Genomic DNA, 5,333 nt, shown 5'->3' with positions numbered 1-5,333 from the left:
TAATGTTGAGTTGTTTGGAATAGGTGTTTCTACAATGTCTGCAGGAGTAGATTGGTCAGCAAAGGTAATTTCGGTTTCGTTTTTACCTTTGGTCAGCCCTTGTACTGATGACTCAGCGGCTCCTGTTTGGTCAGCGGAAGCTGTGCTTGGTTCATCTTCGACAGACTGAGTTGTCTTTCTTGCAGGGTCAGTTTCATCGAATTCGATATGGACAGACTCTTCTACAACTTGAGTTCGTTTATTGTACACCCTATATGTTTTACTGTTAGTTGAGTACCCTAAAAAGACCGCTTCGTCAGCTTTAGCATCAAATTTTGCAAGGTTATCTTTTGTATTGAGTATAAAACATTTACACCCAAAGGCACGAAAGTAGCCAATGTTGGGCTTTCGTCCTTTCCAAAGTTCATATGGGGTTTTCTTAAGAATAGGTCTAACTAAAGCCCTATTGAGTATATAGCATGCTGTGTGGACAGCTTCACCCCATAAATACTTTGGAAGTCTATTTTCGCTCAGCATTGTCCTAGCAATTTCAACTATTGTTCTGTTCTTCCTTTCAACAACCCCATTTTGTTGAGGTGTCCTAGGAGCAGAAAAGTTATGGTCAATGCCACTGACTTCACATAATTCATCAAACTGTTGGTTTTTGAATTCTCCGCCATTGTCACTTCTAATATGAGCTACTCTTAGGTCTTTGTCATTTTCAAGCTTTTTAATCAATGTTGTGAACATCTCAAAAGTTTCATCCTTGCTACTCAGCAAGATGATCCAAGTGTACCGAGAGAAATCGTCTACAATGACTAAGGAAAATTTCTTACCTCCCAAGATGAGTGGCTGGATAGGTCCGAAAAGATGCAAGTGTAGTAATTACAATGGTCTCTTGGTTGAGACAATATTTTTACTTTGAAAAGACTTTTTCGTTTGTTTACCTTGCTGACAAGCATTACATAATTGATCTTTTTCAAATTTCAATTTGGGCAATCCCTCAACTAATTGCTTTCTAGCTAATTTGGCAAGGAGGTCCATGCTTACATGACCAAGTCTCATATGCCATAGCCAAGAGTTATCCTCTTTAGAAACTAAGCATATATTTTTTGAAAATTGTTTTTCTAAACTCAACATATATACGTTGTCAACACGAGGGGCAGTTAAAATCAAATTCTTTGTTTTTCCCTCGAGTATCCGACACTGAGTAGCATCAAATATAACCTGTCTACCGCTATCACAAAGCTGAGCTACGCTCAATAGGTTATATTTGAGACCCTTAACTAAGGAGACTGACTCAATGGTAGGGTTACCTCCGATAGTACCTGATCCTACTATCCTACCCTTCTTATTGTCTCCAAAGCTTACGTTTCCACCTCGTTTAAGCTCAAGTGTGATGAACTGAGTTTCATCACCAGTCATGTGCCTCGAGCATGCGCTATCAATATACCATAATTTCGATTTTTCCACGCATCTTAGGCTCACCTGCATTTTAAATCATTCATCTTTAGGTACCCAATTATTTTTGGGTCCTCGTGGGTTAGCATAGACAGGTGCAAAGTCATGTTTTAATTTGTGACGGCATACTTTTATTGTGTGGCCAGCTTTACCACAGAAGTCATAAAATATTACCCTTTTGGGGTGACTTTGTTTTTGGTTAGCACCACTGTCCTGAGCATACCAACATACCTTAGTGGTATGTCCTTTCTTTCCGCAGAAGTCACATTGGACAATCTGCTTGTTATACCAACACACATCTATTGTGTGTCCCCTTTTTCCACAACAGTCACACTGAGTGAACTGTCTACGCTTACTAGTACATGAGTACTCCGCATGGGATTTATTTGAACCTTTTATTTGGTTCTGTAGATTTGTGACATCCTTTTTCAGTTTCTTTGAATATGATTGGACTTCCGAGACAAACTTGTGCATTATTTCCATGTTTTCATGCAAAGTTGAGTTGTCTTGGAGAAGATATCGAAGGTCACTCAGTTTGACCTCTTCAATCTCGTCACATCGCTTGCCGAGTGCTTTTATTTTCTTGTTACACTTTTTAGTAGGTGTATACAAATCACTCAGGGCGTTAACCATTTTATTTCTAAGCAAGAGTAGAGATGTTACCTCATTGGAGTGTTCCTCTTGGTCAGAACCGTCAGAGAGGCCAGCTTGCTCAGATTGAGTGTGGTCAGCAGCATCATCGGCCATGAAGCATATGTTTGCTGACTCGGTGGCATCAACTTCAGATGATGTTGACTCATCGCTGTCACTCCATGTAGCCACCATTGCCTTTTTGCTTCCTTTCTTTTCTTTCTTTAAGATGGGACAGCTTGACTTAATGTGCCCAGTTTGATCGCACTCGAAGCATGTGACAGGCTTGGAGCTGTCCTTTTTGTATCGGCTGTCACTAGACTCAGCCTTGTACCTGTCGCTTCTTTTATATGGCCTCTTGATGTTCCTGTCGTTCTTTCTGAATAGCTTCTTCATTTTTCTTGTAAACATGGCCATCTCCTCATCATCTGATGAGTCAGCTTCGGTTGAGTCAGCTTTCATGATAAGTGATTTTTGTTTCTTGTCCTTTGACTTTTCTTTTGCTTCGAAGTTTTTCATAGAGATCTCATGAGTCAGCAGAGATCCGACCAGCTCGTCGTATTTGTACGTGGCCAAGTCCTGAGCTTCTTCCACAACTGTCTTCTTGGCTTGCCAGCTTTTGGGAAGACTTCTCAATATTTTCTTCACCTGTTCCTCTTCGGTGAAGTTCTTTCCGAGCCTCTTGAGCTCATTTATAATATTTGTGAACCTTGAGTTCATCTCCGAGATGTCTTCATTTTCATTCATCTCGAACAGCTCGTATAGTCTCATATGTTGGTTCACTTTGGACTCCTTGACCTTGCTTGTGCCTTCATAAGTCACCTCCAGCTTTTTTCATATCTCCTGAGCTGACTCGCAACCTGAAATCTTATTGTACTCTGCAGCATCTAGAGCACAGTGAAGCATATTGATAGCCGAAGCATTATTTTGTAATTTCTTAAGGTCATCTTCTGACCACTCAGTTTCACTCTTAACGACTTTCTCATCGTTAACAGTTTTATAAGGCACATATGGGCCTTGAACTATTGCAAGCCATGCACTCATATTTGTGGCTTGAATAAAATTCTTCATCCTATTCTTCCAAAATGTATAATTAGATCCAAAGAATAGGGGAGGCCGACTAATTGATAATCCCTCGGGGAGTATCTGTGTTGTTTGGTGCCCTGGAAGGAAACGAGTGCTGTTCTCAGCCATTTATCGGGATCAGCTCAAGAAAGTTATATCTTTGAGTAGTGAGCTATTAGGCTCTGATACCACTTGTTGGTCCCGTGTGATTAGTTCCAGGGGGGGTTAGGAACTAATATAACTTTTTCGTTTTAATCACGCTGACTTAATTAAATTCTTTGAGTTTCACAACTCAGCTTTGGTCAGCGCGGCCGAGTGAGGCGTAAGACGGCTTTAGTCAGGTAATGACTAGAACTGTTTTACTTGTGAGTTGGGAAATGACACTTTTGTGGTCAGCTTCCAACTCAGCACTCTGATTTACTCAGTGTCAGTTCAAACAATTTATATACTGAGTAAATATAGCAAGCAACACGTACAGATATATATTGAAAGAGAGTTAGAGATTACTCAGCATGACTTATCCTGGTTCGGCCTCTTCGCCTACATCCAGTCCCCAGAGTCCCTCCGGGCTTTTTAAATCCAATACTGAGCTCTTTAAAGGTAGAGCACAAACCGTTTACAAGGCAGTTGAATATGCAAGAGTACCGTCCTCTATTTGTCTACTCAACTCCTACTAAGTGTTATAACCGAACACCTAGATTTCTCTACCACTGAGTACTTAAAACCGAGTACTCAGCACAACTCTCTCAACTCTACAATTGATACAAAATCATTCCTTTTCAGACAAAGAACACTTTAGATGATTATAAAAATCACTCTACACAGATATGAAAGTTTGGTGTAAGATCTTTTTCTTATTTTGGTGTGCTTTTGTATGTATGCTTTTTGTTCTCTTGTATTTCAGCAATCGGCAAAGGATCCAAGAAGTATACTTGTCCTTTTTATAGTTGTATTCTGAAGACTTGTTCATTTGAATTCTGTATTTGTCCGTTGAATCCAAACGGCTCCTTTTTTCGACAAGGCTCTGGTCAGCTTCAGATTTGTAGGCCAATCCTGTCGTCTGAATTCCGCAGTCGTCAGGCTTGTCTTCTTCTTGCAGGTTTCGTCTTCTTATGCCAGTTCGTCTTTTAGCTAACGAACAGTTGACCCATGCATCTCGAAATTATGTCCATGCATAATTCCAAAGCTTCTGAATTGGTGCAGACAGTTGTCGGATCTTGTCTTTTAGCAAACGGATCATTCGCGTTGTCCTGAAGATCACTCAGCTTGACTTTGATAGCCGTTGTCTATGATTGTTGCCAATTCTGATACTGAGTTCTCTTTTACTCAGCTTCTATGGTCAGCTTCGTTCTGCAAGATATAGTTCCCAAGAAGACTTCTCTACTTTTGATATTTAGTTGAGTTCCACTCAGCTTCATTGATTAGCTTGATCTTCAAGTTTCTGTTCAGAGGATGACTTATCTTCTATTATGCTGAGTTGCACTTCACTCAGCTTATGCTGTGTTCTCATGCTGACTTCGTCCTGTCTTACTTTTTATTTCTATTTTCATTTATATTTATGCTCAACATTGAACAAACATATTAGTACAATTAAATCAAAGCACTTAAATTTAATTGCTCCTTAATCATGGATTATCTTAAATAATTTTGTCAAATCAAAATCATGTGGAAAGGTGTTTCAACAGTTCTCATTAAGCCGACTAGGAATGAGTCTCTGAAATAAGCAGGAATCCATGTTGATCTTATATCATACATGTGTTTCAGTCATCCATGTTCTTCTTAATTGAATTCCAAAATAATTCCTATCCATTTTTCCTCAAACTCTTCTGGTTCAATTATACACTCCACACGCAAGAATTTATCTTTGTGATAAAATCTGTTTCTTGCATTATTTGTCATCCTGTATTAGTAACAAAAGAGTTTTAGAAGAAATTGAATGTATGTATATTGAACAACACATATATTCTATAGGAACAATTTATGTATTCCTATGGAACAACACATGTATTATTTGGGAACATTTTATTTATTGAATGGGATAATAGAAAATAAAGGGCATATAATGATTTTTCATACCTATTTTGTCTGATATTTTCTTCATAATGTGCCACATGCAAAATCTGTGTTCTGTTTTTTTGAAAACATTTTTTATTGCAACTATCATTGCTGGATCTTGGTCTGTTATCAAGCAAGTCGGC

Source organism: Euphorbia lathyris, chromosome 5 (genome assembly GCF_963576675.1).
Source record: "Euphorbia lathyris chromosome 5, ddEupLath1.1, whole genome shotgun sequence".
Taxonomy (NCBI): Eukaryota; Viridiplantae; Streptophyta; class Magnoliopsida; order Malpighiales; family Euphorbiaceae; genus Euphorbia; species Euphorbia lathyris.
Note: the sequence above shows the minus strand (reverse complement) of the source record.